We start from the raw sequence: 12,761 nt of genomic DNA, 5'->3' as shown, positions 1-12,761 counted from the left end.
ATCCAATGTCAGAATCATCGGCATCCCTGAAGGGGTGGAGAAAAACAGAGGTCTAGAAGAGATATTTGAACAAATTGTAGCTGAAAACTTCCCTAATCTAGCAAGGGAAACAAGCATTCGTGTCCAAGAGGCAGAGAGGACCCCATCCAAGCTCAACCAGGACAAACCTACGCCACGGCATGTCATAGTGCAATTCGCAAATATTAGATCCAAGGATACAGTATTGAAAGCGGCCAGGGCAAAGAAATTTCTCACGTACCAAGGCAAAGGTATCAGGATTACGTCAGACCTGTCTACAGAGACCTGGAATGAGAGAAAGGCTTGGGGGGGCATTTTTAAAGCTCTTTCAGAGAAAAACATGCAGCCAAGGATCCTTTATCCAGCAAAGCTGTCATTCAGAATTGATGGAGAAATAAAGACGTTCCAAAATCGCCAATCATTAACCAATTTCGTAACCACGAAACCAGCCCTACAGGAGATATTAAGGGGGGCTCTATAAAGGTAAAAAGGCCCCAAGAGTGATACAGAGCAGCAAGTCACAACCGATACAAAGACTTTAAAGAGAAATGGCATCATTAAAATCATATCTGTCAATAATCTCTATCAATCTAAATGGCTTAAACTCTCCCATAAAACGCCACAGGGTTGCAGATTGGATAAAAAGACATGACCCATCCATTTGCTGTCTACAAGAGACTCATTTTGAACCCAAAGATGCATTCAGACTTAGAGTAAGGGGATGGAGTACCATCTTCCACGCAAATGGACCTCAAAAGAAAGCTGGAGTAGCAATTCTCATATCAGATAGACTGGATTTTAAACTAGAGGCCATAGAGAGAGATACAGAAGGGCACTATATTATTCTTAAAGGAAGTATTCAACAAGTGGATATGACAATTATTAATATATATGCCCCCAACAGGGGAGCAGCAAGATACACAAGCCAACTCTTAACCAAAATAAAGAGACATATAGATAAGAACACAGTAATAGTAGGGGACCTCAACACCCCACTATCAGAAATAGACAGAACACCCTGGCAAAAACTAAGCAAAGAATCAAAGGCTTTGAATGCCATACTCGACGAGTTGGACCTCATAGATATATATAGAACACTACACCCCAGAACCAAAGAATACTCATTCTATTCAAATGCCCATGGAACATTCTCAAGAATAGATCATGCTCTGGGACACAAAACAGGTCTCAGCCAATACCAAAAGATTGAAATTATCCCCTGCATATTCTCAGACCACAACGCTCTGAAATTGGAACTCAACCACAAGGAAAAACCTGGAAGAAACTCAAACACTTGGAGGCTAAGAACCATCCTGCTCAAGAATGACTCGATAAACCAGGAAATCAAAAAACAAATTAAACAATTTATGGAGACCAACGAGAATGAATACACAACGGTCCAAAACCTATGGGATACTGCAAAGGCAGTCCTAAGGGGGAAATACATAGCCATCCAAGCCTCACTCAAAAGAATAGAAAAATCTAAAATGCAGTTTCTATATTCTCACCTCAAGAAACTGGAACAGCAACAGAGGGACAGGCCTAACCCACTGACAAGGAAGGAGTTGACCAAGATTAGAGCAGAAATCAATGAATTAGAGACCAGAACCACAGTAGAGCAGATCAACAGGACTAGAAGCTGGTTCTTTGAGAGAATCCATAAAATTGATAGACCACTGGCAAAACTTGTCCAAAAACAAAGAGAAAGGACTGAGATTATTAAAATTATGACTGAAAAGGGAGAGGTCACGACCAGCACCATTGAAATTGCAAGGATTATTAGAAACTTTTATCAACAGCTATATGCCAAAAAACTAAACAATCTGGAAGAGATGGAGGCCTTCCTGGAAACCTATAAACTACCAAGACTGAAACAGGAAGAAATAGATTTCTTAAATAGGCCAATTAACTATGAAGAAATTGAGTCAGTGATAAACAACCTTCCAAATAATAAAACTCCAGGCCCAGACGGTTTTCCTGGGGAATTCTACCAAACATTCAAAGAAGAAATAATACCTATTCTCCTAAAGCTATTTCAAAAAATAGAAACAGAAGGAAAGCTACCAAACTCATTCTATGAGGCTAATATTACCTTGATCCCCAAACCAGGCAAAGACCCCCTCAAAAAGGAGAATTACAGACCGATTTCTCTAATGAATATGGATGCCAAAATCCTCAACAAGATCCTTGCTAATAGAATCCAACAGTACATTAAAAGGATTATCCATCATGACCAAGTGGGATTCATACCTGGGATGCAAGCATGGTTCAACACTCGCAAATCAATCAATGTGATACATCATATCAACAAGAAAAGACTCAAGAACCATATGATCCTCTCAATTGATGCAGAAAAAGCATTTGACAAAATACAGCATCCTTTCCTGATTAAAACCCTTCAGAGTGTAGGAATAGAGGGTACATTTCTCAATCTCATAAAAGCCATCTATGAAAAGCCTACTGCAAGCATTATTCTCAATGGGGAAAAGCTGGAAGCCTTTCCCTTAAGATCAGGAACACGACAAGGATGCCCACTCTCGCCACTATTATTCAACATAGTACTAGAAGTCCTTGCAACAGCAATCAGAAGACAAAAAGGGATCAAAGGTATCCAAATCGGCAAAGAAGAAGTCAAACTGTCTCTCTTTGCAGATGACATGATACTCTATATGGAAAACCCAAAGGAATCCACTCCCAAACTATTAGAAGTTATAGAACAATTCAGTAAGGTGGCAGGATACAAAATCAATGCCCAGAAATCAGTTGCATTTCTATACACGAATAACGAGACTGAAGAAAGAGAAATTAGGGAATCCATCCCATTTACAATAACACCAAAAACCATGCGTTACCTTGGAATTAACTTAACCAGAGACGTAAAGGACCTATATGCTAGAAACTATAGATCACTTTTGAAAGATATTGAGGAAGACATAAAAAGATGGAAAAATATTCCATGCTCATGGATTGGAAGAATTAACATAGTTAAAATGTCCATACTACCCAGAGCAATCTACACTTTCAATGCTATCCCGATCAAAATACCGAGGACATTTTTCAAAGAACTGGAACAAATAGTCCTTAAATTTGTATGGAACCAGAAAAGGCCCCGAATCTCCAAGGAACTGTTGAAAAGGAAAAACAAAGCTGGGGGCATCACAATGCCGGATTTCGAGCTGTACTACAAAGCTGTGATCACAAAGACAGCATGGTACTGGCACAAAAACAGACACATCGACCAATGGAACAGAATAGAGAACCCAGAAATGGACCCTCGGCTCTTTGGGCAACTAATCTTTGATAAAGCAGGAAAAAACATCCGGTGGAAAAAAGACAGTCTCTTCAATAAATGGTGCTGGGAAAATTGGACAGCTACATGCAAAAGAATGAAACTTGACCACTCTCTCACACCATACACAAAAATAAACTCCAAATGGATGAAAGACCTCAATGTGAGACAGGAATCCATCAAAATTCTAGAGGAGAACATAGGCAACAACTTCTATGACATCGGCCAGAGCAACCTTTTTCACGACACATCTCCAAAGGCAAGAGAAATAAAAGATAAAATGAACTTATGGGACTTTATCAGGATAAAGAGCTTCTGCACAGCCAAGGAAACAGTCAAAAAAACTAAGAGACAGCCCACGGAATGGGAGAATATATTTGCAAAGGACACCACAGATAAAGGACTGGTATCCAAGATCTACAAAGAACTTCTCAAACTCAATACACGAGAAACAAATAAACAAATCATAAAATGGGCAGAAGATATGAACAGACACTTTTCCAATGAAGACATACAAATGGCTAACAGACACATGAAAAAATGTTCAAAATCATTAGCCATCAGGGAAATTCAAATCAAAACCACACTGAGATACCACCTTACGCCAGTTAGAATGGCAAAGATAGACAAGGCAAGAAACAACAATTGTTGGAGAGGATGTGGAGAAAGGGGATCCCTCCTACATTGTTGGTGGGAATGCAAGTTGGTACAGCCACTCTGGAAAACAGTGTGGAGGTCCCTTAAAAAGTTAAAAATTGAACTACCCTATGACCCAGCCATTGCACTACTGGGTGTTTACCCCAAAGATACAGACGTAGTAAAGAGAAGGGCCATATGCACCCCAATGTTCATAGCTGCATTGTCCACAATAGCCAAATCATGGAAGGAGCCGAGATGCCCTTCAACAGATGACTGGATTAAGAAGCTGTGGTCCATATATACAATGGAATATTACTCAGCTATCAGAAAGAACGAATTCTCAACATTTGCTGCAACATGGACGGCACTGGAGGAGATAATGCTAAGTGAAATAAGTCAAGCAGAGAAAGACAATTATCATATGATTTCTCTCATCTATGGAACATAAGAACTAGGAGGATCGGTAGGGGAAGAAAGGGATAAAGAAAAGGGGGGTAATCAGAAGGGGGAATGAAACATGAGAGACTATGGACTATGAGAAACAAACTGAAGACTTCAGAGGGGAGGGGGTGGGGGAAGGGGATAGACTGGTGATGGGTAGTAAGGAGGGCACGTATTGCATGGTGCACTGGGTGTTATACGCAACTTAATGAAGCATCAAAGTTTACATCGGAATCTGGGGATGTACTGTATGGTGATTAACATAATATAATAAAATAAAATTTAAAAAAATAAATAAATAAAGAACCTGGCACATGTGAAGCACTCAATAAATATTGCTGAAATAATTTGCTCACTTATTTGAAAAACATTCTAGGTATTGTGGTAGAAACTAGGGATACAAAGATTTTCAAAGAAAGTCTTCGGCCATCAATGAACCCCTGCCTAGTTAACAAGTCCCTAAATCAAACCAACGATTACAAAAGAGCAAAGTAAGTGTTACAGGAACAGCATGGAGTGCTGTGGGAAAACCCAAGAAAATATAAGATAAATAGTTAGTTAGGAGGGTAGGGAGAATTAGGAAAAGCTTTCCAGAGGTGATAGTTGAGATAATCTCAAAATAGGCAATAAAAAAAGCAAGCAGTTCAGGGACAGCAAGAAACACATAAATGAGAAAGTTAGAGGAAAGGCAAATTTTTCTTTTTCTTTTTTCTTTTTTTAAAGATTTTATTTATTTATTTGACAGAGATAGAGACAGCCACGAGAGAGAGAACACAAGCAGGGGGAGTGGGAGAGGAAGAAGCAGGCTCATAGCAGAAGAGCCTGATGTGGGGCTCGATCCCATACCGCCGGGATCACGCCCTGAGCCAAAGGCAGACAACTTAACCGCTGTGCCACCCAGGTGCCCCAAGGCAAGTTTTTCTGTTTAATTGGAGAAGTATGCAAAATAAAAAGTGTCAAGAAACAAGGTAGAAAAATAGGGAGAAATCAGAATATATTTTGTGAACCATGTTAAGGATTTTGAATTTCATTATGAAGGCAACCTGGAGACACTGCAGGATTAACAGAGAAAGATGATAACCTGAAAAATGAGTGGTATGGACTAGATCTCTAAGATGCTTCCCAATTTTAGCAGTCTGTGATTCAGAAATATTGAAAGCTGAATACTCAAATACAGTAACTATATGTATCAGTTGAACTAAACTACTACAGCAAACAGATCCAAAATATGGTATCAGCAGAGGTTCACTACACACTCAGAGAACAGCCCAGGGCAGGTACTTCTATTGCCTTTGGAGGAAAGAAAGGATCATCTGCTCCTCACACATACGTTCTAGGCTAACACACCTCTACCATAGTCAACACATGGCTTCCAAGATCACTCTGGTCTTCAGGTCACCATTCCACCCTTTGTGAATGGGTTATGGTGTGAAAAACACACTGTGGGAGGCTTTATGAGTCAGTTATGTAAGTGGCAGAGATCACTTCCATTTACTAGGACCCACATGGCCACATCTAACTGCAAAGAAGGAATTGTAATTTAGCTGTTTGCCAAGGCAGTTTACACCACATTATTTTAGTTTAGGATTTACAGTGTTTGTGTTCTCTTTCCCCTAGATGGTTTTGTATTTTATTTTCTATTTTAATTATCTGTATTTCATTATGTCTCAAATTTATTTTAAATGAGTGCAGAGTACAAATTATAAATAAAACAATAATCATAAATTTGGTTAATGTCAACAAAGGCATATAGTATTTTGCAGTTCACAGTGGTCTTTCACACTCTTTCTTTTTTGTTGTTGTTGTTTTTTTTAAAGCAACTCTTGGATGCAACAGGGAACTGTTGTTACCACCATTTTTAAAATACATGACTCAGGTAAATGACTTATCTGAGGTTGCCCAATTACACTCACTCTAACAGATATTTACTGTAGGAAACATTTAATTCCTTGAAATCCATCTAAATGACCACCAAGCCAGCCCTACAAGAAATATTAAAGGGGGTTCTATAAAAGGAGAAAGACCCAAAGAGTGATATAGATCAGAAATTTACAGAGACAATCTATAGAAACAAGGACTTCACAGGCAACATGATGACATTAAAATCATGTCTCTTAATAATCACTCTCAACATGAATGGCCTAAATGCTCCCATAAATTGCCACCAGGTTGAAGATTGGATAAAAGATATGACCCATTCATTTGCTGCCCACAAGAGACTCATTTTGAACCTAAGGTTACATCCAGACTGAAAGTAAAGGGATGGAGAATAATTTTTCATGCCAACAGCCCTCAAAAGAAAGCTGGGGTAGCAATTCTCATATCAGACAAATTAGATTTTAAGCTAAAGACTATAGTTAGAGATAGAAGGACACTATATCATTCTTAAAGGGTCTATCCAATAAGAGGATCTAACAATTATGAATATATATGCCCCCAACAGGGGAGCAGCCAACTACATAAGCCAACTGTTAACCAAAATAAAGAGACATATAGATAATAATACGTTAATAGTAGGGGACCTCAACACTCCACTCTCAGCAACAGACAGTTCATCTAAGCAGAAAATCAACAAAGAAACAAGAGCTTTGAATAAAACCCCATACCAGATGGACCTCATAGATATATACAGAACATTCCACCCGAAAACAACAGAATACTCATTCTTCTCAAACACACATGGAACTTTCTCCAGACTAGACCACACACTGGGTTACAAATCAGGTCTCAACAGATACCAAAGACTAAGATTATACCCTGCATATTCTCAGACCACAGTGCTTTGAGACTGGAACTCAATCACAAGAAAAAGTTTGGAAGAAATTCAAACACTTGGAAGCTAAAGACCATCCTGCTAAAGAATGTTTGGGTCAACCAGGAAATCAAAGAACTTAAACAATTTATGGAAACCAATGAGAATGAAAACACATCGGTCCAAAACCTATGGGATACGGCAAAGGCAGTCCTAAAGGGGAAATACACAGCCATCCAAACCTCACTCAAAAGAACAGAAAAATCTAGAATACACCATCTATATTTACACCTAAAAGAATTGTAGAGGAACAAGAAAGGAGGCCTAAGCCATGCAAAAGAAGAGAATTAATTAAGATTAGAGCAGAGATCAATGAATTAGAAACCAGAAATACAGCAGAGCATATCAATGAAACTAGAAGCTGGTTCTTTGAAAGAATTAATAAGATCGATAAACCACTTGCCAGACTTATCCAAAAGAAAAGAGAAAGGACCCAATTAATAAAATTATGAATGAAAGGAGAGAGATCACAACTAACACCAAGGAAATAGAAACAATTATTAGAAATTATTATCAACAACTATATGCCAAAAAATTAAGCAAGCTGGAAGAAATGGATGCCTTCTTGGAAACCTATAAACTACCAAGACTAAAACAGGAAGAAATTGACAATCTAAATAGACCAATAACCAGTAACGAGATTGAAGCAGTGATCACAAACCTTCCAAAAAACAAGAGTCCAGGGCCTGATGGATTCCCTGAGGAATTCTACCAAACATTCGAAGAAGAAATAATATTCTCCTGAAGCTGTTTCAAAAAATAGAAACAGAAGGAAAACTTCCAAACTCATTCTGTGAGGCCAGCATTACCTTGATCCCCAAACCAGGCAAAGACCCCATCAAAAAGGAGAATTGCAGACCAATATCCCTGATGAATATGGATGCCAAAATTCTCAACAAGATTCTAGCTAATAGGATCCAACAGTACATTAAAAGGGTTATCCATGACGACTGGGTGGGATTCATCCCTGGGATGCAAGGGCAGTTCAACATTCACAGATCAATCAGTGTGATAGAACACATTAATAAGGAAGAGACAAGAATCATATGGTCCTCTCAATTGATGCAGAAAAAGCAGCTGACAAAATACAGCATCCTTTCCTGATTAAAACTCTTCAGAGTGTAGGGATAGAGGATACATTCCTCAATTTCATAAAAACCATCTTTGAAAAGCCCACAGGGAATATCATTCTCAATGGGAAAAAGCTGAGAGCCTTTCCCTTAGGATCAGGAACACAACAGAGATGCCTACTCTCACCACTATTGTTCAATATAGTACTAGAAGTCCTAGCAATAGCAATCAGGCAACAAAAAGAAGTAAAAGGTATTCAAGTTGGAAAAGAAGAAGTCAAACTCTCTCTCTTCACAGATGACATGATACTTTATGTGGAAAACCCAAAAGACTCCACACCCAAATTACTAGAACTCATACAGCAATTCAGTAATGTGGCAGGATACAAAACCAATGCACAGAAATCAGTTACTTTCCTATACACTACCAATGTAACTGTAGAAAGAGAAATTAGGGAATCGATTCCATTTACAATAGCACCAAAAACCATAAAGTATCTTGGAATAAACCTAACCAATGAGGTAAAGGACCTATACTCTAGAAACTATGGAACACTTATGAAAAGTATTGAAGAAGACACAAAAAGATGGAAAAACATTCCATGCTCACAGACTGGAAGAAAAAACATTGTTAAAATGTCTATGTTACCCAGAGCAATCTATACTTTCAATGCCATCCTGATCAAAATACCAATGACATTTTTCAAAGTGCTGGAACAAACAATCCTAAAATTTGTATGGAACCAAAAAAGACCGTGAATCACCAAGGAAATGTTGAAAAAGAAAAACAAAGCTGGGGGCATCACATTGCCTGATTTCAAGCTATATTACAAAGCTGTGATCACCAAGACAGTATGGTACTGGCACAAAAACAGACACATAGATCAATGGAATAGAGTATAGAACCCAGATATGGACCCTCAATTCTATGGTCAACTAATCTTTGACAAAGCAGAAAAAAAATCCAATGGAAAAAAGACAGTCTCTTCAATAAATAGTGCTGGGAAAATTGGACAGCTATATATAGAAGAATGAAACTTGACCATTCTCTCACACCATACACAAAGAAAAACTTTAAATGGATGAAAGACCTCGATGTGAGACAGGAATCCATCAAAATCATAGAGGAGAACATAGGCTGCAACCTCTTCGACATCGGCCACAAAAACTTCTTTCATGACACATCTCCAAAGGCAAGGTAAAAAAAAGCAAAAATAAATTTTTGGGACTTCATCAAAATAAAGAGCTTCTTCACAGCAAAGGAAACAGTCAACAAAACAAAGAGGCAACCCCCAGAATGGGAGAAGATATTTACAAATGACACTACAGCTAAAGGGCTGGTATCCACGACCTATAAAGAACTTCTCAAACTCAACACCCAAAAAACAAATAATCAAGTCAAAAAATGGGCAGAAGATATGAACAGACACTTTTCCAAAGAAGATATATGAATGGCTAACAGACACGTGAAAAAATATTCAACATCATTAGCCATCAGGGAAATTCACATCAAAACCACATTGAGATACCACCTTACACCAGTTAGAATGGCAAAAATTGACAAGGCAAGAAACAAAAAATGTTGGAGAGGATGTGGAGAAAGGGGAACCCTCTTACACTGTTGGTGGGAATGCAAGTTGGTACAGCCACTTTGGAAAACAGTGTGGAGGTCCCTCAAAAAGTTAAAAATAGAGCTATCCTATGACCCAGCAATTGCACTACTGGATATTTACCCCAAAGATACAGATGTAGTGAAAAGAGGAGACATATGCACCCCAATATTCATAGCAGCAATGTCTACAATAGCCAAACTGTGGAAGGAGCTGAGATGCCCTTCAACAAACAATGGATAAAGATGATGTGGTCCATATATACAATGGAATATTACTTAGCCATCAGAAAGAATGAATACCCACCATTTGCAGCAACATGGATGGAACTGGAGGAGATTATGCTAAGTGAAATAAGTCAAGCAGAGAAAGACAATTATATGGTTTCACTTATTTGTGGAATGTAAGGAACAGGGAAATCATTAGGAGAAGAAGGGAAAAATGAAGGGGGGGTGGAATCAGAGGGGGAAATGAACCATGAGAGACTATGGACTCTGGGAAACAAACTGAGGGTTTTAGAGGGGAGGGGATGAGGGGATGGGCTAGCCCAGTGAAGGGTGGGTGTTATATGCAAACAATGTATCATGGAACACTACATCAAAAACCAATGATGTATTGTATAGTGACTAACATATCATAATTTAAAAAATAATAAAAAATAAAAAAAATGTAAAAGTATTTTTTAAATCTTTTTAAGAACTATTTTTCTTGATTCAACAATAAAAGACACCCAGAGCTCATGTTGAGGTCCACTTTGAAACACTTAGATTCATATAACTCAGCAAAGTTCACCTCAACCACAAATGCAGAGTACACACAGAAACATAACCAGTGGGAATAATACTGCAAACAGACCATCTGAGCTAGTATCTTCATGCTCTTAAAAAAAAAAAAATTACAAAAGAGGCAGCGAGAAAGGCATTTGAAGCTCATATTCTGGCACTCAATTTGTTAAAGGAGTTCAGATGGTGTGTTAATTTCCCTGGGCTGCTGTAACAAAAGTATCTCAAAATGAATAGCTTAAATACCAGAAATGTATTGTCTCACAGTCCTGGAGGCCAGAAGTTTGAGATCAAGGTGTCAGCGGGGCCATGCTCCCTCTGAAGGTGCTAGGGAAGGATCTGTTCCCAGCCTCTTTCCTCCCTACTGATAGTTTTCTGGCTTGTGGCAGCATAATTCCAATCTTCACAGAACTGTGAGATAATATATTTCTCCTTTGCTTACCCTTGGCTTGGATTTAGTCAATGAGACAAAGGCCTACATATTAGGGAATTAACAGCCTTAAAGGGAATGAAGAGAGGTTTCCTATGGCCAAAGAATTGGAAAATATAGCAGTAGAAAGAAGCCAACAAAAAATTCCAAATGCTCAGGCCACATAAGGTTTGCCCTCCAGAACATTTTTACCAGCATTTGGCATGCTGCCCCCCCCCCCAACAAACCTCCCTTGGAAAGTGAACAATGTGTCAGCCCCCCACATCTATGTAAGTTTCTCACTTGTCTCCACTGAGCAACATTCTTCCCATGAGGTCATGTTCAAGCTCCTATTCTTATTCCAAATGACTTTTCAATCTTTTTGGCACCTATGCTTTTGTGTATTTCAACTGTGGACCCATAAAAACCAAACACAAGATATGGTACAGAAACCTCAGCTATTCTAGAGAAAAATGCCTCTGCAGTTCTTCCCCAGTCCATCTCAACTTTTTCACCCACCCTTCTCTAGTGCCCCAAAGGGAAAAGGAGGAGAGAGGGTAAAATGTTTTGACTATTCACTGGTGCACTGGGAAGGTATTGCTTCCTTGAAAATTCATGCCCTAGTACCTGGCACACTGAACCCTCTGCTGCTTCGCTTTTCTGACTGCATGGTCATACTTGCCAAGCCAACATCTGTGGATTGCATGGCTTTACAATTAGAGGAGGTGGAGAGTATGTGTTAAAAAAGAAGAAGAAAAATCATCTTCAGAGAAGAACATCATCTTCAGAGAGAACATCTGATAGGATTTGCCCTTCAAATTTACACACACCTTTTTCTTCCTTACCACTCCAGGGTTCTTGTCCCCAAAATTAGCCTAAGAGATGGAATCACATCTAGTCCAGATGGATGCAAGTTTGGCAGCTTTAGAGGCTGAATGGTGACAACTTAGCAACAATCTGCTTTTCTCTGCAAATTGCTGAGGCAATGGTGTTCCTTGGCTAATTCAAAAATCAGGTGATGCCCAAATAAACTACAGCACATTCTTGTCTAGGGTTCACATCCAAGAGCCAAAGCGAGGAGCTGCCAGAGGCTACAGGTCAAGTCTCCTGCTGAAGCTCAGCCCCACCATGAGACTGGCATTCCAGGACTATTTCTTCTAGAAAGTGATGAGACTTGGGACAGAAATTTGGAGGGTTATAGGGAAAAAGGTAGAGGAAGAAGACAAAAAAAGAGGGTAGCTGTCTGCTACACGTGCTGCTTCCGTCAATGTGGTCATAACAAAAACCAATCTGGCAGCAGTTTTATAGGGTATCACACCCAGATGTGAACAGTCTGTGTTCAGTATTAACCTGCAGAGAGTATCTTCTCTGTAATCGTCATTTCAATTCTCCCCCTATTTCCTCCCATTATGTTAAATGGTATCACTAGCTTCCACCTCCAGTCTAACACAAGTCCTGTCAATAAGAGCTACTAAGGAACTCTCTCAGCTACATCTGTTTTCCTTCATAACCATTGCCATCAGTGTAGCTCTAGCCACCAGCATCTTCTTTCACTTGGATTAATAACAATGCTCCCATCTTACTCCTTCCCTTCCCTCCTCCCACACTCTTGTTTCTTTCTAATCTATTTTATAATCAAGATGGTCTTCCTCAAATGCAAACATAAACATATCACTTGACTGCTTAAAACC

The sequence above is a fragment of the Ailuropoda melanoleuca genome, chromosome 11, assembly GCF_002007445.2.
Source record: "Ailuropoda melanoleuca isolate Jingjing chromosome 11, ASM200744v2, whole genome shotgun sequence".
Lineage (NCBI taxonomy): Eukaryota > Metazoa > Chordata > Mammalia > Carnivora > Ursidae > Ailuropoda > Ailuropoda melanoleuca.
The sequence above is the reverse complement of the archived record's forward strand: the minus strand, read 5'-3'. Positions refer to the sequence as shown.